Source organism: Lithobates pipiens, unplaced genomic scaffold, assembly GCF_037356315.1.
Source record: "Lithobates pipiens isolate NorthernLeopardFrog02 unplaced genomic scaffold, aLitPip1_a1.2 Scaffold_1, whole genome shotgun sequence".
Lineage (NCBI taxonomy): Eukaryota > Metazoa > Chordata > Amphibia > Anura > Ranidae > Lithobates > Lithobates pipiens.
This window is the reverse complement of record NW_027507685.1, coordinates 131196075-131217826: the sequence shown is the minus strand read 5'-3', so window position 1 is coordinate 131217826 and position 21752 is coordinate 131196075. Positions and strand designations below refer to the sequence as shown.

At 44.2% G+C, this 21752-nt stretch overlaps 1 protein-coding gene across 4 annotated transcripts in view; it reads right to left on the bottom strand.

Moving 5' to 3' along the window:
• The window catches only part of EXD3 (exonuclease 3'-5' domain containing 3), a 517417-nt gene extending 497759 nt beyond the window's left edge, over nucleotides 1-19658 (bottom strand). For all 4 annotated transcript variants that reach the window (XM_077476832.1, XM_077476824.1, XM_077476841.1 and 1 more), the window contains exon 1: nucleotides 19523-19658. The gene's annotated coding sequence lies outside the window, so the exon portion shown is untranslated. The remainder of the gene's footprint in view (nucleotides 1-19522) is intronic.
• Nucleotides 19659-21752: the final 2094 nt, after the last annotated feature.

The window sequence follows — 21752 nt, the reverse complement described above, 5'->3', positions numbered from 1 at the left end:
TGTTGAATGGGCCCCTGAGTTAGAAGGTGTTTTCGAAATGGAAGGAACCAATGGAGTTCCACTGCCATCTTCTGCAAGGTTGAAAACCATGCCCTCTTGGGCCAAAACTGAGCCACTAAGATAATGCTTGTAGCCTCCTTTTGCAATTTCTTGTGTACCAACAGGATCATCTGAAAAGGGGGAAAGGCGTAGCACAAGCAGAAGGTTCACGGCTGAGCTAGTGCATCCAGGCCATTCGCTTGATTGCGCCTGTTCAGGGAGAAATAAACCGCCACCTTTGTATTGGCCTGAGATGCGAATAGGTTGATCTGGGGAGCTCCCCATTTTCCTATTAGCTTCTGGAATACCTCTGTATTAAGACTCCACTCCGATTCTAGTACTCTTTCCCTGCTTATTAAATCTGCTGCTAGATTCAGGTCACCCTTCAGGTGTATTGCCCTCTGCCCAAGACAGAATCTGAAGAGCCTAGGACAGTAACACTATGCTTCTCGTGCCTACCCGTTTTGTTGTACGACAATGACACGGCAGTGGCCTACATAACACTTGATCCTTGAAGGCCCACAGCCCCAGAAAAATTGACTTTAGTTCACTCCAATTGGAGGATATCTTGGCCACTCTGTTTGTCCAAGCTCCTTTGGCTATCTGCCCTTCCAGAAGGAAGCCCAAGAACTGATATCTGTTGTCAACCTCCTTTCTACTGGGAATGTCCAGAGCAGACCCTTGTCCAATTTTGACTGGCTCCTCCACCACCAAAACTTCCTCTGAACCCGAGAGGGAATCTTGTGCAACTTCTCCAAATGACCCCCCCCCCCCCCCCCCCGTAGAACCAATTCCTCAGACTTGCCTGCTGGAGATCTCTTGAATGGAGACATGCCCATTGCACTGCAGAGATTGATGCTGTGAGGAGTCCTAGTACTGACAAGGCTGCCCTGATCGAGATTGACAAATTTGTTTGGGCCTTTTTTTTTACTGCATTTTGGACTCTACTTTTTCCTCTAGGAGAAAAATTCTTTCCTGTATGGAATTCATGGTATACCCCAGAAACCTTATTGTTTGGGATGGGATCATGCTTGATTTTTCTCTGTTTATGATCCAACCAAGGCTCTCCAAGTATCTCACGGTCTCCTTCAGATCTTTCTCCAAAAGATCCCCCGATTTGGCAAATAGCAATAGGTCGTCCAGTTATGGTACCTTAATCTAGGCTTACCTGTAGGTTAAAGTGGTTGTAATGGGTTTACAAACACTTTAAGTGATTAAACTTCCTGCATTTACAGGTTGTTTAAAAAGACTGCCTGGATTTTTTTCTTTACACACCCAGCTGTTTCCCTTTGATCTAAGAAGGAAGTTAGTTGCAATGTTTCATTTAAAAAACTTGGCAGACTGCCCGGATGTTTTCTTTTGACGGCTGAGTGAGCAGATAAGTCTCTCCACTTGTTATATGAAAGAATCAACAAACTCGGGGATGCATGCGCGCAATCGCTGGAGATGGCTGCCTAGTCTCTGTGCTACGCGCCGGCCGCTTTAAACTCGGCTAACAGGGCACAGTCTCCTGGCAGACACGAACAATTGGGCATCCCGAACAATGGCAGGAACCCGTGGGCATGTACCGCTCGCAGAGGGGCAAGCAGAAACCCCCCAAACACCACAAGATGCAACCTGCTTTGGGGAAAGGCAAGATGGCGCCCGAGCCTCCCGAACCTGACGACTCCACGAGGCTCTCTACAGCAGGCCCAGTGTCTTCTTCGGACAGTCTGCAGCAGTTTCCCTCGGATCTGGTAAGCCCTGAGCAACATGTCTCAGAGGATATGCTGGCTAGGTTTCATTCTATAGTGAGGGATGAAATATCTGCAGCTTCACGCAAACTTTCCTCTGACCTCATGCGAGGCCTTAAAGAGCTAGGCCACCGCACAAACCAGCTAGAAGAGAGAATGGACTTAACTACTACAGTGCTGGAGGGCCATGAAAAACTTCATGCAGATCTAGAGGGTTTGCGAGATAAACTAGAGGACTCTGAAAACAGAGCCCGCAGGGACAATGAGAATCCGCAGGATCCCTGAGGCCATAACAGATTTACAAGGTACAGCCACTGTTTTTTTTTCAAGAGCTGGCCCCTGAAATTTCCATGGAGCGCCTAGAATTCAACAGCATCCACCGGTCCCTAGCTCCTAAACCCTCGGAAGACCTCCCTAGGGATGTTATCATAAAGCTACATTACTACCGCACTAAAAAGAGAGACTCCTGCAAGCAGCGAGGGAACGCCCGCATTTCACCTTTCAAAATGACTCCCTTCAACTATTTGTGGATTTATCCCAGGTTACAATTGCAAAAAAGGGGAACCTGAAACCTTACCTTCAAATTTTGCAAACCCAAGGTATAAAATACAGGTGGGGGTCCCCCTTTAAGCTGTCTGTCTTTCTCTTACTGGGGGTACCAAGTCCAAGCATCCTCTCTAACTGACCTGAGACATCACTTTCAGGATTTTCAGCTGGACCTCCCCCCACCTCAAGGAGAACCATCCGCCCGCTCCCAGCCAACACAGCCTTCCCGCAAATCATCACAGGCCCTCCGTTTGCTTTAAGCCCAACGCTACCAGGATGTCCCCACGGGATGAAAATGTAATCTCCTTATACTCAGAATTTCTACCTTCCCAGAGGCCTGAACCGTGTCTTTGACACTCTTCTATAATTGTGTCCCAATTTGACCGGAACTATGGATGACAATTTCATTGCTCTGTGCTCCTGGAGCAGCTCCCTATAGGCTTACTAGCATTAAACCTTTCCGTGGGTTGTTTTTTTTTTTTTTTTTGTTTTTTGTTTTTTTTTAGACCTGCCCTGTCGGTTGTGGACTGTCCATCCCATGCAGCTGCGGGGCGGGTTGAGGTTCTGGAGCCATCCCTCTTCAGCTGACACTTAGACTGGGGACTTGCCCGGTGCCCATGTGGACGGCAGCAGGGTATGCCTCTATTTTCTATAGCCTTCAGGGATGGTCTCTAATAAGTTAGAGAATATAAGTCTATCTTTGGATAATAAGGTTTGTTTTGCCAAATCTTTTAAATGGAGGCTGACTCCGACATCAGAATCACTTCTGTTTTATAACAATGGTCTCCCCCGGGCTCCCTTTAGATTTTTCTGGGGAGCCCACAGGGGGATTATTTATATATTTACCCGAGTTAAAAGTTACTATTTCATAGATAATTGTTTTGTGTTTTTATTTTTCAACATTTCAATATGAGTAGGCCTGGTGGACCGCTGCGCCCCCACAGAGTCGGCACTTTTGTGGGATCATGATCCTACCCAACCACCGACCTGCTGGTGGACCTACAAGTCCACATTAATTTGCACTGATGCTGTACTCACAATACTTCCTCCGCTCTACTGTGCTCACCTTTCTTGCCTTCATTCACTACATGTCTCTCCTTACTATACCTCTCTATTTTTTCTTTTCCTTTTCTCTGAGTCCATAGGGGTTGCATTCAGAGCCAATGGTAAGCTATTTTCCGCCTCTCCATCATGACACTACACTGGTTGTCATTAAATCTACAGGGCATGAATTAAGCACGAAAAAAGGATAAAAGTGTTTAAGTACCTTAAAAAACAGCATATTGACGTTGCGTGCTTACAGGAAACACATTTTTCTTCCGCAGTATACCCTAAATATTTTGACTCCCAATACCCTCAAGTGTTTTTAGCCAATGGCCTGACCAAGCAGAGAGGAGTCTTAATCTCTTTACGTAAATCCGTCCCTTTCAGGTGCGACAAACAGATAGCAGACCCTGACGGCAGATATCTTCTGCTTGTAGGCAATATTCAGGACACAGAGGTTACCATTCTGACCTATTATGCTCCCAAATCTAACCTGGGACCCCTTCTTGTCACACATCTGCGCCCTGCTGATATCGCACCAGAAGTGGACCCTGTTGCTAGCAGGGGATTCAAATGTAGCCCTAGACCCAGTATTGGACAAATATCCCTCTGAATGTGTGGCCGCCTCTTCCGCAGCCAAAACATTTTCTCATTCCCTACACTCTTATGACTTGGTAGATCTCTGGAGAGAATTACATCTGTCGAGCAAAGACTATACATATTACTCCCAACCGCATCACTCACACTCTAGAATTGATCGTCATAATGCATAGAAAACATCTCCCTTTAATAGAATCAGTTTCCATCTTAGCGGCCCCCTGGACAGACCATGACCCCCTTCTAGTAGTCTGCCGGTCCCTAATGCATAACCCACAATCCTCCCCCTGGATCATGAATGACTTGCTGTTGTCTCTGCGAGACATTCAAGAAAACCTACTAGACGCTTCAGCTGAATACTTCCGCCTTAATTCCACCTCGGTTTCTTCCCCAGTAACCCTATGGGAAGCCTACAAGGCCGTGCTCAGAGGTCACATTATTCAGATAGCATCAAAACGCAAAAAGGAAAAGGCAAAAATTGCAGACAACATTGGAATCCCACCTGGACTCTATTTCTGCAGCTTTTAGGAAAACTCCCTCAACTGCAAATCGTAAGCTCTTGGACCAGGCTTGCACAGAACTAGACCTATGTCTAACTGATCAGGCTGAACGTGTCTTGCGCTGGTCTCGCCAACATTGGTACGTTAAGGCTAACAAACCAAATGCAATGCTGGCCAAGAGATTACGTACATTTAATACCAAACCAACCCCCATTACCTTGCGCACCCGACATAATATACTTACTATTATCCCGGTCCGTATACTGGACGAGTTCTGCCATAGACTCTCCACCTTATATTCAGCCCAAGATCCTAATACAGAACGAGATACCATATCTGAGGCCCAGATGGACCTTATGGATCATGATCTTCAAGAGTCGGAAGTTCGACAATGTATTAAAGAACTAAAAATAGGGAAGAGGCCGGGCCCGGATGGCTTCACGGCACTTTAGTATAGAAAGCTGGTAGAGGAGGTAGCCGCTCCCTTGATGGCCATGTATAATTCCGTTAAAAACGGTCAGAACTTCTCCTCTGACCTACTGACAGCCAACCTAGTGACGTTACCGAGTCCTGACCTCTTGGGCTAATTTCCGACCCATTTCCGATCTCTAATTAATATTGATATAAAAATTCTTACAAAATTCTTACAAAAATATTAGTTTTAATTTGTTGCTTCCCCAACTAATTAAAAAGGATCAAGTAGGTTTTGTACTGATGAGGCAGGCTGGGGACGCCATCCGGAGAATTATACAACTGCAGCATCTCAACCATAGCCGCTCCCTAGAATCAGTGCTTTTGTCGCTGGATGTGAACAAAACCTTTGACACATTGTCCTGGCTATACCTTATGACAGTACTCCGCTATTATGGCTTTGGTGCCTCGTTTTTGCGTTGGAAAGCAGCACTGTACGATGCCCGTCAAGCTAAAATTAAATATTACGGGTTTTAATCCCCTATTTTTCCTATCCGCAGGGGCACTCGTCAGGGCTACCCACTTTCGCCACTCTTATTTATGTCCTAGCCATGGAGCCGCTGGCGGAGGCTATTCGTTCGCATCCAGATATAAAAGGAATTGAAGTGGCAGACGATGATATTCTATTGACAATGACATCATCTAGAATCTCACTGCCTAACCTGTTCTCCCTTCTGGAGACGTTTGCGTCCCTCTCCGGTTTAAGGGTTAACCCCACCAAATCTACAGCAATGTCAGTAAATCTCTCCCCTTTAGAATTATCACCCTCTCTTTCGAAAACCCTCTTGGTCCCACTGCCCATTATCCTGGTTTGGCAGGATCTCTGCGGTCCGAATGACATACCTCCCAAAATTACTTTATTTTTTCGAGTACCACCTGTCCCAGTAGCCTCTTATGTACTACGAACCCACCAACGCAAACTTTTAAAATATATATGGGGCTCAACCCGTCGAATTAACAAGTGGACATTGTATGCCTGACGGATTAATCGGGGTCTTTCGGTCCCCAACCTTCAGGCGTACTATACGGCAGCAAACATTGCCCCATTAACCCGCCTTCATGACAACCACCAAATGCCACTATGGGCCACTATCGACTTGGTCGACTCACACACCATACCTATATCTTCCGTACCCTGGCTCCCTCCTTCGAAACGTCCGAACAGACTTGGGCCATGTATGGTCCACTCCCTATGCCTATGGGACTCTGCAAAATTTTCAGCTGGTCTATCATCTCCCCACTTACCATTAGGGCTGCAGCTAATGATTATTTTCATAATCGATTAGTTGGCCGATTATTGTTTCGATTAATTGGTTAATAACCTTTAAAAAAAAAAAAAAAAAGTGGGTCAAATTGACGTTCATTTTCAACCACAGTGACGGGAAAATTTGGAAATAATAGAAAACTTCTTAGTCAAAGAAATTTTCAGACAATGTATGTGGTTTTCATTCATAAATTAGATTCATTTTAAAAACAGAATGTTAAAAACAAGTGAAAATTTAAAACAAAATTCTTCCGATTAGCGAATGTACAAAGATTTTTCATCTGAATATTCTCATCTGAAAATTGATCCGTGTGACCAGCATAAGGCTCGGTACACCAGTGACGGGAAAATTTGGAAATAATAGAAAACTTCTTAGTCAAAGAAATTTTCAGACAATGTATGTGGTTTTCGTTCAGATATTACATTCATTTTAAAAACAAGTGAAAATTTCAAACAAAATTCTTTCATTCAGCGAATGTACACAGATTTTTTTTGTCTGAATATTCTCATCCAAAAATTGATCTGTGTGGCCAGCATAAGGCTCAGTGCACACCTATGCAGTTTGCTTTTGATCTGTTTCTGCAGTGCTTTTTGCTGTACGTTTTGATTTTTGCTCACGTGATTTTACTGCAATTTGCATTTTTTTTTTTTGGGCAGATTAAAAAACACAAATTGCTACAGAAACGCATTACGTGCTTTTCTGCAGCTTCTCCATTGAAGTATATTGAACCAATAAAGCACCATTTTGCGTTAAAAGTCCCTGACCCTTTTAGATGTGAACGTGTCCCATAGAAAACCATGTAAACGAACTGTAGTGCATTTCTGCAAAAAGCACCAACACATAGATGAGAACCAGGTCTAAGACTAAGTTTAGTAACATAATGCAGTTAAAAAAACTAAAATTAGCCCTATTAGTACAAAAAAAAGCAGATAATCACTACTATAAAGGGGTTCATTTTTTTACTGTAGAACAGTGAAAGTAATATTTACAGTGGCGATTATTTGCTCTTTTTTGTACTATAAAGGGCTCTTTTTTTTTTAACCCCATTATGTTACTGGCCGATTAACCGATTATGAAAATAGTAATCGATTAATTTCATAATCGATTAGTTGTTTCAGCCCTACTTACCATTATTGCACCTTGCCCACTGCCCATTATTTCCCCCTAGCAGTGAAAACCCTAGACAATTCTCTTGGTGGGCGGATAATGGATTCACAGATGTCCATTCTCTGTTCACCCCTACAAGAATAGTCACATTTGAAATGCATAGATCTTCTCATGATATTCCTCTTTGGGAACACTATAGCCATCTTCAAATCAAACATTTTCTTCAACAACTCATACGGACTCAACCTACCCCCTACACCTCGACTCCCTTTGAGAGAATCTGCAGGGCTATCCTTCACTCCCCGGGGGTAATATCCCTACTTTATTCCTCCATCATCTCCATCAGAAAACCCCAGGTGAGAAAATATCACCTCCAATGGGAAAAAGACCTAGGGAAGCAGCTGGACCTAGAGGACTGGCAGACTATGACGATATCCCTTACAAAAATCTCAAGGAATGTCCTTATTCTAGAGAATGCATATAAGGTCTTTTATGGGTGCTATTATACGCCCGACAGGCTAGCGCGATTCATCCCCTCCTACTCTCCTCATCAACAGGTTCCATGGCCCATATTTGGTGGCCATGTCCAAAGGTCTGTAGACTTTGGGTCAGGGTCTATGCTCTTTTACGGAATATTTTCCACTCTAACCTGAAAAGAGACCCATGTGAAGCCCTGCTAAGCAAACGCATCCTTGAACTCCTCCACCCAGAACATCAAATTAGCGCAACACCTTTTTAATGCAACCAAACTCACTATTGCGCGGGCTTGGAAAAACTCCTGTACTTAGCTTTGAGGCAGTTAGAAAACGCATTAATGACATATTGATCAAAGAGAAACTAACGTCCCTGGCATCTGACACACATAGTAAATTCCTTAGAGTCTGGCAACCCTGGCTATCATATAATCAGCCATCCAGGTTTAATAGTCAGCTTTTATCAATCTAAAGGTCCGGTATGCACCACCCCCCCCCCCCCCCCCATCTGCTTTCTCCTTCCTCTCTTTCCTACCTTATATTCTCTTTCTATTCTTTGCTACCAACTTACGGTCTTCTTTTCCATCTTTTTGTATACTCCTCTTTATGACCCTGGTTATAAAAGGAGTCAACTCACTACTGATGGTTATCGCGATTTGGGACAACCAAAACCGACAGACTGGATTATTTTCTTATTTTTTTTTCTTTTATCCACAAGTTTTTTTTTTGAGGTGGATATAAGAATACATGTACTCTCCTATGTTGCACTCTTTCTTACTCACCCTATACATGCACACAAAAAAACTATTATTTTATATATATATATATATATATATATATATATATATATATATATATATATATATATATATATATATATATATATATATATATATATATATATATATATATATATATATATATATATATATGTGTGTGTGTGTGTTATTTTATAACATATTTTGGTACAATGTATGAGCATTTTCAGGAAATATCACAAATGATTGTGTGTTTTTTTGCATTTACCTTCTCTTCAAATTTCTTAAGTATTTGCACCGTTGTATACTGTACTACATATATAACATCCCGTCGTTGGGATTTTCCTTTTATTTTATGTCCACGGTAGCCATCATATTCTTATTGTATTCAATTTTTCAATAAAATTCTTGTAAAATAAAGAATCAACAAACTCTGCAATAGAGATCGTCAAAGGGGTTGAATCGAGATCACCATTTTTAAACGATTAATTGTGCAGCTCTACTTTAAACCTAGCAAAATCTCTCCCTGTAACCCTAACCCTAGCTATCCCTGTAGCCTTACACGAATCCTCTCTGTAACCCCAACATATATCAGTTTTGTAAAAATAACACTAACCCTTCCTGTAGCCCTTACACTACTTATTTCTGTAGCCCTCTCTGCTACCCTAACACGATCTGTCAACATACCTAACACTAATCCAATACCTAATTCTAAAAGGGAATCCTCCTTGTAAAATTTAACGCTATCCCTCCCTGTAACACTAACACTAATCTTAACATTAATCCTCAATATAATCCTAACACCAATCATCCCTCTGACCACAATTTTTACACTATCACTCCATATAACCCCAACAATAACCATCACACTTATCCTTACCATAGCCCCACACAATCCTCACATTTACCCTTCCTGTAACCAAGACATTAATCCTAATGTAAAATTAAAGTATTTTTGAATGGTTTTCTATCCTATTCCGGGTTTCGCCACAGTAAAGGCCAACCCTTTGTGTCAATAGATACCGGCATCAACATCTACTCTTTCATGCATCCACAGCTTCAGCCTGAAACAACAGAATGCAGAGTAACACCCATGAGACCTTCACTGCATCCATCAAAACCTAATTATAAAAGATCACATATGACAAGCCACTGCTAATAATTTATGTTAACCACTTGAGCTCCGAAAGGTTTTACCCCTTTCATGACCAGGACATTTTTTGCTATGAAAGACAAAAAGAGAACATTCCATAGCTCACTGTAGCATTGTAAAAAAAATATATACATTTTTTAACTCTCTGCTTAAAACTCACAAAAACAAAAGAAAAAAAAATTACTTTTGATAGATTTAGGTCAATACGCATTCTGCTACAAATTTTTGTTAAAAAAAAAATAAAAAATCCCAAAAAGGCATATATTGATTGGTTTGGGCAAATGTTATAGGATCTACAAACGATGGAATATATATTATTTTTATATATTGAGGCGGATACTGACACTTTTGACATTTTTGGGGGACCAATGACACCAATACAGTGATCAATGCTAAAAATATGCAGTTACTGTACTGACACTGGCTGGGAAGGGGTTAAACATCATGGGTGAACAAAGGGTTAACTGTGTTCCTAGCTTGTGTTTTAGTGTACTGTGGGAGGTGCTTTTACTAGGGGAAGACAAGGCTCTTAGTCCCTGCTTTGCAGGAACACAGGATCCTTGCCTTCCCTCCAGTCAGAATGGCAATCTGCCTTGTTTATATAGGCAGATTGCCATTCTGGCTCTCTGCCCAATGATGGGCTGGTTCCAGCAGACATTAAGTCCATGGTAACCATAGATCAGCTCCTGCTGTGCATAATCACAGTAGTAGCGAGCTGCCCGTTGCGGGCATGTTTCCCCCCTACCTGGAAGCATTGGATCACGTACTAGGTATGTGATCTGGTGCAGCTGAGCCACTTCGTGCTGACCACTATGCTAAGGCAGCCCATAGATGATTTAATTTTCTTTTCTTTGGAAGGAAAGAAAAAAAAAATGTTTGAATCCCCCAAAGTGCTATTGTGTTCTGCTGGGGGGTGGGCTATGGATGAGGGGGAGCCTTCCTGGCTCAATGATTAATGCTAGTGGCTATAGCCGTGGGCAGTAATTGCATGTGAAAAATACATCGATATGGGATGCATGCCCATACATCGATCAAAATTTGTCCAGTCCCTGCTGAACCAGCTGCATTTTGATCCACGTAAGGCCGGCTTAATTTACCATGAAATGAAAATATGGAAATTATTGGCAGGGTATTTTTTTTTCTGAATTCTGCTGTTCTCTATCTCCACCTTCTGTTCATGTCCCCAATTCAGCTAGGGATTTTGCAGCTGTGGTGGCAGCTCTGCACATGCTAAGTATTTCCTCCCTATCACGTCTGAGCAGCCATGTGACTATAGAGTCACACATGTGAGTGTATACACAGTGGTAAATGACAGCCCACTCCCTTCCTCCTTCCCTCCTCCTCCATACCCACTAACCAGTTAAACACAATTGGATCAGGATATTACACGTAAACTGGAGGAGTCACCTCCCTCTTATTCTAAGACACAGGAAGAAGAGGGCGTGATGCAGACTGTGACTGGCAGATATCTGCCTACATCAGGTTATTTCGACAAAACAATAAAGATTTGATTTACATTTTTTTATTTATTTTTTTTAAAATGACCAGCAGCAGAGGACTAGAAGCTCCTCTTTATGTTTCCCTGCAGACAGGCTGGGAGAGAGCGGTGTCATGTGAAAGCTGTATATCAACTGGGAAAACAGTACTAATGCCGCGTACACACAAGCAGAATATACGTCAGAAAAATCTTGGATGTTTTTTCCAAAGGAATTCCGCTCAAGCTTGGCTTGCATACACACCGTCACATAAAAGTTCATTGAACTTTCGACTGTTAAGAACGACAGTGACGTACAACACTACGACGAGCCGATAAAATTAAGTTCAATGGTTCCAAGCATGTGTCGAATTGTTCCCAAGCATGCGTAGGAATTTTGCACGTCGGAATTGGTACAGATGATTGGAATTTCCGATCTGAACTTTTTCTGACCAAAAAATTGAGAACATGCTCCCAATGTTCTGCTGGCGGGAATTCGGCCAGCAAAAGTCCACGGTCACGTTTTCCAACCAAAAGCTGGGGGGGGGGGGGTTGGATTTACTAAAACTGGAGCGGCTGTGCGTGGTAGCCAATCAGCTTCTTCTAACTTCTCTAACTTGCTAAATTAAGCTTTGACTATAAAACCTGGAAGCTGATTGGGTACTATGCAGAGATGCACCAGATTGTGTGTGCACCAGTTTTAGTAAATCTCCTCCAAAGTAAATAAAACAGTGTGTGTTTAGTATCACTTTAAAATACAATCAGGGACACAATGGCATAGGGCAGAAACCCTACACAGGCAACCATTGGTTTTAAAAAGGCAAGCAATGACAGCCACCAATACTTTTCTCACAATGGCGTCACTTTAAAATTCTTCCACATGATCCAGGCTATAGCATATGGTTTCCATGTATATCCACTTCCGGACCGCCACACACCGATGTATGTCCCTTCTTTGTGGACGGATATCATTACGGCAGCAGCTAGTTGCCACAACCCTGGTATCCCCATGTTCGGCCGGCGGTCCGGTACAAGTTAAAAGTGGTCTCTGCGCCACACGATCACCTTGATCTATGGCAGGAGAGGGCCCCCCCTTCCCGCCGTGATTCGGTGCCCTCCGCCGCTTACCGGAGCCGCCTGCAGAGGCCATTGCGTCTGTCCCCCGGGCTGACATTGGAGACGAGTGAGGGGAAGATGGCCCCCATCGTCTCCATGACACTGCAGGGCGGAAGCGATGTCAAAACATCACTTCTGCCCAAAGCTCTTAAAAGGCCAATTTTATTTATTTTTTTAAATGACAAAATTTTTTTTATTTTTATTGAATTTTAGTGTAAATATGAGATGTGAGATCTTTTTGACCCCAGATATCATATTTAAGAGGTCCCGTCATGCCTTTTTTCCTATTAGAAGGGATGTTTACATTCCTTGAAATAGGAATAAAAGTGACACTTAAAAAAAGAAAAAAAGAAAAAGAAAAAAAAAGAAAAAAGTAAAAGTAAAAAAAAAAAATGTAAATTGCCCCGTCCTGCGGAGCTCGCATGCAGAAGCAAACGCATGCATGAAACGTGAAAACAGTGTTCAAACCACACATGTGAGGGATCGCCTCGATCGGTAGATTGAGAGCAATAATTCTAGCCTTCCTCTGTAACGCAAAACATGCAACCGGTATAATTTTTTTAAATGTCGCCTGTGGAGATTTTTAAGGGTAAAAGTTTGTCGCCATTCCAGGAGCGGGCGCAATTTTGAAGCATGACACGTTGGGTATCAATTTACTCGGCGTGACATTATCTTTCACAATATAAAAAAATTGGGCTAATTTTACTGCTGTCTTATTTTTTTTTTAAGTGCACTTGGAAGACCGCTGTGCAAATACTATGTGAAAAAAAAATGTATAATGTTTGGGGATTCTAAGTAATTTTCGAGCAAAAAAAACACATCTAAAAAAAATAAAAAAAGGGAGGCCCAGTCTTAAAGTGATTAAGGAAGTACTGTATGTAAATGTACTGGATTAAAATATGTATGATTATATGATGGGCAGTTAGTTATTATACTTTAAAGACTTTGGGTTTAAGGCTGGGTTCACACTGCTGTGGCTAGGAGACCCAGATGTGATTCGCACTGCACTGCAGTGCAGAGCAAATCACATCCGATCTCTGTGCGATGCGAGTTCAGCCATACAGATAGTATGGCTGAATTCCCATCGCACCCGCTCCAAACTCGCACAGGACCCTTTTTTGGTCCGCAGCAGAATCGGATCGCATGGGTGTTCACACCATGCGATCCGATTCCTGTCCGAGTTTGCAGATCGCACTGCTATATGCGAACTGATCTGGGGGTGTCATTAAGGTTTCACTGACACTCCCAGCAGTCCGCATAGGGCAGTGTGAACTGCCGGCGGGAGGCATGCGATGCAGGAAGCCGCCGCGGATTTGCGGCGTTCCCGCATCGCTTCAGTGTGAACCCAGCCTGAAAGCTTGTATTAGTTTGCCCTAGTAATTAGCAACATCACTACAGCTGGGATCCCCTGTGCCTTGTACACAGCAATGCAGAACAGAGTGGAAATACCCGAGCATTCTAGCACACACTTAGTTTCAGTTTGAGCTGTGAACCTCTACAGGAGAAATGAAACCATCAGACAGCAAAGGGGAATGCATTCTGAGAGATTCTCTACAGTTACAGACATGCTTACTTTAGTCACTATATATACTAATGAGCAGCAAAATACTGCAACCATAGCAAATGCATTCCCTGTTCTAAAAGCGCATCTCCAGGCAAAAGTTTTCATTGTTGAACGGCTTCTATAGTTCCAGGGACACAGGCCTGATACAAGCATGTAGCACAACACTAGAGTTCACACCTATGCATTTTTGCAGGCAGCGTTTGTGCGGGCATGGCAACCCATTAAAATGAATGGGCCGCCACCGTCCGGAAAAAAAAAAAAAAAAAAGGGCATGCACCTTTTCAAAAATGTGGCCACAGGAAAAGAGCATGTTTTTTTTGACTATGCGATTTTCCTGCAGTTCCCACGCATACATTGCGGTTTTACATGCATGGGTGAGGCCATTCAGATTGAAGGGCAGCCCCGCACATCTCCACAGAGCAGTGCATTTTCACACCCCTGCAGCCACAAGTAGAAGTGTGAATCTAGCCTTAGGCCACTTTCACACATGTGGACATTATGTCCGTATTTCATCCATCCGTTTGCGGATGAAATACGGACATACATGCATTCCTATGGGATAGCGGGTGTCTGCGGATGAAAATCTATCCGTCTACGGATCGGATGAACACGGACAGACGGTCCGTGTTCGTCCGATCCCCCAGAGAGGCGAATGTAGAGCTGACAGGTTCAGCGGGGACAACGGAGCGATCCCCGCTGAGCAAGCGGATCATCACGGGGCGGATCATTACTGATCCGTCCCGTGTGAAAGGGCCCTTATAGAGTCCAACATTAGCCAGATCTGATTTTGCTGGCTCAGTGTTTCAGAAGGGATTGAAGCCAATGGATCAGCTACTTCCCATTATATACTAGTCTAGCCTGATAATGATTAAAGTGGTTGTAAACCCTTATAGCACACTTTGACCTACAGGTAAGCCTAGATTAAGGCTTACCTGTAGGTCCAAGAAATATCTCTTTCACATGACCGATCCGTTCAGGTCCGCCTGTCGGTTTTTTAGGCGGACCTGAACAGATGCACCATAGACCTCTATGGAGCATCGGATATCAGCGGTGACATGTCCGCTGACATCCGACCCACTCTGATCTGAAAAAGTGTGACGGAGGAAAAACCTACTTTTCCATCCATCTGCGGCGCTCTGACAGGTCCGTCCCTGCACAGTGTGCAGAGACAGACCTGTCATCTGCCGGCTCAGCAAGGATCAACATAGCGATCCCTGCTGAGCAAGCGGATGTCCACGGGGCGGATCTACACCGATCCATCCCATGTGAAAGAGCCCTTAACCACTTGCCGACCGCCGCACGACGATATACGTCGGCAGAATGGCACGGGCAGGCATATGGGCGTATATATAAGTCCCTGCCTTCCCGCGGGTGGGGGGCCCGGTCGGGCCCCCCCCCCCGGTGCCTGCGGCGGTCGGTATTCGTTCGGGAGTGATCCGGGATGAGGGGACGGCCATTCATTCATGGCCACCCCCTCGCGATCGCTCCCGACGAATAGAAATGCTCCGTGACATCACTTCCTCTCCTGTAATGTAAACACAGGAGAGGAAGTGATGTAATCTCTCCTCCGTGTCGGTATTTTTCGTTCCGGCACCGAGGAGAGAGGATCGGTGAGTTGCACCAACACACCACACGTACAGTAGAACATGCCAGGCACACTCACACCCCCCCTTTACCCCCCGATCACCCCCCCAATTACCCCTGCCCCCCCCCCAGTCACAGTGACACCAATTGCATTTTTTTTTTTTGCATTGGTGTCATTTGTGACTGTAATAACTGTTAAGGCAGTTAGGGTTAGCCCCCTTTAGTTCTAATGTGCCCCCCTAACCCCCCCAATAAAGGTTTAACCCCGTGATCACCCCCCGTCGCCAGTGTCACTAAGGCTGGGTTCACATTGCAGCAGTTTATGAGAACGAATGTGATTCGCACCGCACTGCAGTGCAAATTACATCCGATCTCTGTGCGATTCGAGTTCAGCCATACAGATAGTATGGCTGAATTCGCGCCGCACCCGCCGCAAATTCGCACGGGACCCTTTTTTTGGTCCGCAGCAGAATCGGATCGCATGGGTGTTCACACCATGCGATCCGAGTTTGCAGATCGCACTGCGATATGCGAACTGATCTGGGGGTGTCATTAGCATTTCACTGACACTCCCAGCAGTTCGCATAGGGCAGTGTGAACTGCCGCCGGGAGGCATGCGATGCGGGAACCCGCCGCGGATTCATGGCGTTCCCGCATCGCTCCAGTGTGAACCCAGCCTAATAAGCGATCATTTTTCTGATCGCTGTATTAGTGTCACAGGTGACGCTAGTTAGGCAGGTAGGTATTTAGGTTCGCCGCAGCTTTTTATAGCGCCAGGGACCCCCATATACTACCGTATAAAGCCCCCTGATTGCCCCCTAGTTAACCCTTTCACCAGTGATCACCATATAACTGTTACAGGTGACGCTGGTTGGTTAGTTATTTTTTTATAGTTTCAGGGCACCCGCCATTTATTACCTAGTCTCACTAGTGTACCCCTAAATTTAGGGGTGTCTACTTTCCAAAATGGGGTCATTTGGGGGGCGTTTGTGCCATCTTGGCATTTTATGGCCTTCAAAACTGTAACGCCCTTAGAAAGCCTGAAGGCGGTGCTTGGTTTTCGGGGCCCCGTACGCGGCTAGGCTCCCAAAAAGTCCCACATATGTGGTATCCCCGTACTCAGGAGAAGCAGCAGAATTTATTTTGGGGTGTCATTTCACATATGCCCATGGCATGCGTGAGCAATATATCATTTAGTGACAACTTTGTGAAAAAAATAAATAAAAAAAAAAGTTTGTAATTTTCCCGCAACTTGTGGCAAAATATAAAATATTCCATGGACTCAACATGCCTCTCAGCAAATAGCTTGGGGTGTCTACTTTCTAAAATGGGGTCATTTGTGGGGGTTTTGTGCCATCTTGGCATTTTATGGCCTTCAAAACTGTAATAGGTAGTGAGAAGTGAAGTCAAATATTTACGCCCTTAGAAAACTTGAAGGCGGTTCTTGGCTTTCGGGGCTCCGTACGCGACTAGGCTCCCAAAAAATCCCACACATGTGGTATCCCCGTACTCGGGAGAAGCAGCAGAATTTATTTTGGGGTGTCATTTCACATATGCCCATAGCATGTGTGAGCAATATATCATTTAGTGACAACTTTGTGTAAAAAAAAAAAAAAAAAAAATTTTTTTTTGTCATTATTCAATCGCTTGAGGCAAAAAAATGAAATATTCAATGGGCTCAACATGCCACTTATCAATTTCCTTAGGGGGTCTACTTTCCAAAATGGGGTCATTTGGGGGGGTTTTGTACTGCCCTGTCATTTTAGCACCTCAAGAAATGAGATAGGCAGTCGTAAACTAAAAGCTGCGTAAATTCCAGAAAACGTACCTTAGTTTGTAGATGTGACAACTTTTGCGCAAACCAATAAATATACAGTTATTGACTTTTTTTTTTACCAAAGACATGTGGCTGAATACATTTTGGCCTAAATGTATGACTAAAATTGAGTTTATTGGATTTTTCTAATAACAAAAAGTAGAAAATATCATTTTTTCCAGAATTTGCGGTCTTTTTCCATTTATATCGCAAAAAATAAAAATCACAGAGACAATCAAATACCATCAAAAGAAAGCTCTATTTGTGGGAAGAAAAGGACGCAAATTTTGTTTGGGTACAACATTGCATGACCGCGCAATTACCAGTTAAAGCAGCGCAGTGCCAAATTGTAAAAAGACCTCTGGTCATTTACCAGCAAAATGGTCCGGTCTGAAAGTGGTTAAAGAGTCCAACATTAGCCAGATCTGATTTTGCTGGCTCAGAGTTTCAGAAGGGATTGAAGCCAATGGATCAGCTGCTTCCCATTATATACTAGTCTAGCCTGATAATGATTAAAGTGGTTGTAAACCCTTATAACATACTTTGACCTACAGGTAAGCCTAGATTAAGGCTTACCTGTAGGTCCAAAAAATATCTCCTAAGCCTACACGGTTTAGGAGATATTTGACGAAAGACAGGCACCGCTGTCTACGGCGCATGCACCGTAGACAGCGGCGTGCAGGCACACTGAGCGCAGCACCCGTGTGCATGCGCAGGAGTGACGTAATCGCGGCTTCGCTGAATGACAGCAGCGGAGCAGCGAGACCCACCGAGAAGATGGATGCGCCGGACTACAGGGGACAGCGGTGACTTCGCTGGCTCCTGTGTCAGGTAAGTGACACATAATGGACTACTATACGATGCATAGTAGTCCATTATGCTTCACCTTTGCAGGGAATGAAAGAGGAAGTAAACTCATCAGGGTTTACTTCCTCTTTAAGACCCCTTTCACACTGGGGTGTTTTTCAGGCGCTTTAGCGTTAAACAAAAGCGCTTGTAAAGAGCTTGAAAGAAGCCTCATCTGCAATGATCGTGAAAGCCCAAGTGCTTTAAGAGCCTTTTCACACTGCCAGTGACCGAAAAACACTCATAAAGCGCCACTTAAACTAGCGGCGTTTTACCAGGATTTTTTGAGCACTTTTAACCCTTACTAGTGGCCAAATAAAGGGTTAAAAGGACTCACAAAACGCTTTTCAGGCGCTTTGCAGGCGCTTCCCATTGGTGGTTCAATGGGAAGGGGCGGTTTAGGAGCGGTGTATTCACTGCTCCAAAAGCGCTGCAAAGAAGCTACTTGCAGGATTTTTTTTGACGCCCTGCCAGCGCAGCGCCTCAGTGTGAAAGCACTCGGGCTTTCATATTGGGATTACAGTTGTGGCTTCTTTCAGGCGCTTTACAGGCACTTATTTTAATGCTAAAGCGCCTGAAAAACACCCCAGTGTGAAAGGGGTCTAAGGCCCCTTTCACACTGAGGCGCTTCTAAACTGCCAGTAAAACATTTGAGCACTTTTAAAGAGGTTTCCATTAATTTCAATGGAGAGGTGCGTTTTTTTCCCCCACCCTGCCAGCACACTGCCCCAGTGTGAAAGCATTCATTGATTTAAATGGAAATAGGTTTTCGTGAGCTTTTCAGGCGCTTTTTTTAACATGAAAGCGCCTGAAAAGCGCCTCAGTGTAAAAGGGGTCTAAGTGATTTTTTTTTTATGGTCCCTGTCGGGGAGATTTCCCTCCACTTCCTGTTCCAGACACAACTGCATGAGAGAGAAAATCTTCTTTTAGGACCCTTTCACACTGATGAGCTTGTAAACTGCTGTTCTGTACTGCACTGTACTGTTGTAAGATCACTTTGCCACAGGGCCGCTCGCCACACTTCAGGCGCAACATAGTTATATTCTAACTCTATGTCCACTTGGATGGTGGGGCTTGAACCTGGACTCGGAGGTGACCACAAAATTCTGCACAAGGGCAGATGGCCATAATGTTGGAACGCATATGGCGGCACCGCGCATGCACAGTCCAGCAGGTAGCCAAATGTGATGGGTCACCATATGTGACCACACACCCCCATGTCCCCAGCTCAGCACACACAGGGCTCCCCTTGGCTGCAGGTCACTATGGTGTTCTCCTGGCCTGACACAATCCCAGGAAGTCACTCCAACATAACAGCTGTACAGAAGTCTCCCCTCCCATTCCTCCATTTACCTCACCGGCCACTCCCCGCCATTGATACCCTCCTACAGCAAATTCCCCCCTCAATATCTATCGACTAACCGAGAGCCACCTACCTCTCCACACTGCGCACACGTATCCTGCGCCCGGAACCTTTCTGTCTTGGCTCTGTGCGCTGCCCGGACACTTTTCTGTGAGGGACTGCCGCCAGAGTGAAGCCGCCTGGTCTGTGAAGAACGCTGGGCGTTTCCATGGTAACAGGAAGCTAGTCTTGACATTGCTAGGCGCAGGTTCAGAGCGCTTAGAATGGTTGATATGATATGTGGCTGGGAAAGAGCTTTTCTTATAGTGAACAGTCAGAGCCCTGGTTTTATTTTCACATCCTGGCTACAGAAATCACAATGATGAGCTCATTAGTTGCTATGGGCAACCACATTTATATCTCTTATGGTTTTGGATACATTGGTCCCATATAGGTGGGTGTGTGAGTTCCTGGAATCTGACATTCACCAGACTTCCAATCAAGGTGAATCTTCCCTGGTACATGTGCTTTCAATGATAGTGATTGATTCACTGCCAGAGGATTTTTGGTGAAAGTCACATTCACTGCTTTATAATGACACTTTCACCTTGGCGGTTCTGCTTACTGCCTTCTAAAAAGTGATCTGCAGTGGATCACTTTTCAGGGGGCGGTATAGGGGTAGCTGGCAGACGTTCAGGAAGTGCTACTGCCACATCCTGACGTTGTTTTCTTATTTTTTTATTTTTAAATAATTGCCAAATGGCAATTTTACATTGCAGGACCATACCACAACAGTGAGCCAAGCATTTGTCTACGCCAGTGATGGCGAACCTTGGCACCCCAGATGTTTTGGAACTACATTTCCCATGATGCTCCACTACAATGCAAGGTACCAGAGCATCATGGGAAATGTAGTTCCAAAACATCTGGAGTGCCAAGGTTCGCCATCACTGGTCTAGGCGTTGTGGTGCTGCCCCATTGATCAAAGGGCGGTGCTACCTGTCAAACTCTGCAGCCCTGTGGGCAGCCATTGGGTGGCAAAACATTTGCTTAGCTGCTTGTTTTTACTGTTCCACTGGCTAGCTATATAGAAGATGCCCTAAAGCAGGGATCCTCAAACTATGGAGGGCCGTAGTTTAAAGACCACTGCCCTAAAGCCTCACTCATGTTGTATTTTATTGCCAGCTGCGGCAAGAACCCAGCACACTCCTGCAGCTGGATTCACAAGTGGTAGTAGGTAATTGCATCTGCTCAGAATATATATAAAGCAATGACAGGCTGACAGCACCTGTCCACCAGTCTTCAGATGTAATCACACATGGATCCAAGATGCTTGCATCCAGGGGTGATCATCTGTGTGCAGCTTTGACCGAAGTTAAGTAATGCCCTTGCTATAGGTGTAGGCAACCAGTAGCCCTCCAGTTGTTGTGGAACTAAATTTCCCATGAGGCATTGCAAGGCTGGCAGTTACAATTACTCCCAGAGGCATGATGGGACTTGTAGTTTCTGCAACAGCTGGAGGGCCCCAGGTTGTCTACCCCTGGTGTAGGCCATTTATGTTCCTCCTGAAGTCTAATGTCCCGTACACACGATCTGAATTTTGGTCGCAAAAAGCTCTGATGGTTTTCCCGACGGAATTCTGACGGGATTTCGCTCTAGCTGTCTTGCATACACACGGTCACACCAAATTCCGACCGTCAATACATACAACACGTTATGATGGGACTAGAAAAAGGAAGTTCAATACCCAGTAGCCAATAGCTTCCATCTCGTAGTTGAATCTGAGCATGCGTGAGTTTTTCCATCTGAAAAATTGAGAACATGCTCTCAAATTTTTGCTGGCAGGAATCCGGCCAGCATAAATTCCGATGGAGCCTTGTTACTGTATACTGGGAGGACATGCCACGCTCCAATGCGATCCAACACTCACTGTGTCCACCAGACACAGCAGATGACTGACCAGTGTACCAACCTGCTGCCAGTACCATGTGATTGCTGTGACCAATCACATCACATCTCATGACAATTCTACACAATAAATGGCTTTGATCCATTGTGTACTATTGTGTTGATCACTGTAATTGATCACATGGTACAGACAGGGCCAATCACAGCTAATCACAACAGTACACTCTGAATGAATCTTTTTTATTCAGTAAAAATGGTTGTTTATATTGATATTGTGATATTCACTGTTATAAGCAATCATAGTGTGTAAAACAAATCCTGATCAACTCCCCAGAGTAGTACAGTGTTACTATGGTAATACAGTATTGCTCTGTTCACAGTAAGTAAGAAAAATAAAAAAATTTAATAAAAAATAA